At 39.3% G+C, this 1,283-nt stretch overlaps 1 protein-coding gene across 1 annotated transcript in view; it reads left to right on the forward strand.

Moving 5' to 3' along the window:
• The window catches only part of LOC107569840 (tripartite motif-containing protein 16-like), a 54,172-nt gene that overhangs the window by 409 nt on the left and 52,480 nt on the right, over positions 1-1,283 (forward strand). The window lies entirely within an intron of this gene.

Here is a 1,283-nt window from a genome sequence, read left to right on the forward strand (position 1 = left end):
ACCACTGCATTTTAATCACGATCTGCACGGGCAGTTGTTTTTTATTTGATTTAGATTAATTTCAGGATTTAAAACAAAAAAAGAATGGTCTGACTTTAGGTGTTATTTATTTATTTGCTACATAAAACATCTGCACGAAACAAAAACAACAGGGCTGCGTTCAGCCCCGACAAAACGGTGCAAAACGTGTTTTAAACGGAAACGGTGGTGCGTTCAAGATTCAGAGATTCAAACAAAAAGTTATCAATAAATAGAACAAAATGAAAAATAATAAAGCCTGCAAGTGACGTCGCTAGCGGAAGTGCAAGTGTCTGAGAAGTGCAAGTCTGAGAGTGCAAGTGTCTGAGAGTGCAAGTGTCTGAGAGTGCAAGTCTGAGAGTGCAAGTCTGAGAGTGCAAGTGTCTGAGAGTGCAAGTCTGAGAGTGCAAGTGTCTGAGAGTGCAAGTCTGAGAGTGCAAGTGTCTGAGAGTGCAAGTCTGAGAGTGCAAGTGTCTGAGAGTGCACGTCTGAGAGTGCAAGTGTCTGAGAGTGCACATCTGAGAGTGCAAGTGTCTGAGAGTGCACGTCTGAGAGTGCAAGTGTCTGAGAGTGCACGTCTGAGAGTGCAAGTGTCTGAGAGTGCATGTCTGAGAGTGCACGTCCGAGAGTGCAAGTGTCTGAGAGTGCATGTCTGAGAGTGCATGAGAGTGCAAGTGTCTGAGAGTTTTTATTGTCATGCATTTAATTATTATGTGCATTTAATTGTTTTACTTTTAAGTTACAGCTTGTTAATAATTTGTGTTAAAACATGTAAATGACATGAATCTTACTCTACTATAGCTGATATTATTCTATAAGCAATTTCATGACATTCAAGGAAAATAGTCTTGTACTTTTTGAAATTCATTTGTCACGCCACATTTTTTAAAATGTTTAATGTAAACATGTTTAGTATGGCATTAAAAAATGAACTAATGGTTTTATGTGTTTGAGTGTGTGTGTGTTCAGGTATACCCTACGTTATGAGGAAAGAATATCCCCACAAAGATGGTAATATCCAAAATCCTTGTGGGAAAATGTTTTGGTCCCAATGAGGAAACAAGCCTATAAATCATACAGAATTCGTTTTTTTGAGAATGTAAAAATGCAGAAAGTTTTCTGTGAGGGGTAGATGTAGGTAGTGATAGCATATATAGTGTGGACAGTTGCCTATGGAATGAACCAATAAAACATGGAAACCCAACATGTGAGTGTGTGTGTGTGTGTGTGTGTGTGTGTGTGTGTGTGTGTGTGTGTGTGGGGTG

The sequence above is a fragment of the Sinocyclocheilus grahami genome, unplaced genomic scaffold (genome assembly GCF_001515645.1).
Source record: "Sinocyclocheilus grahami isolate Dianchi unplaced genomic scaffold, SAMN03320097.WGS_v1.1 scaffold1386.1, whole genome shotgun sequence".
NCBI lineage: Eukaryota > Metazoa > Chordata > Actinopteri > Cypriniformes > Cyprinidae > Sinocyclocheilus > Sinocyclocheilus grahami.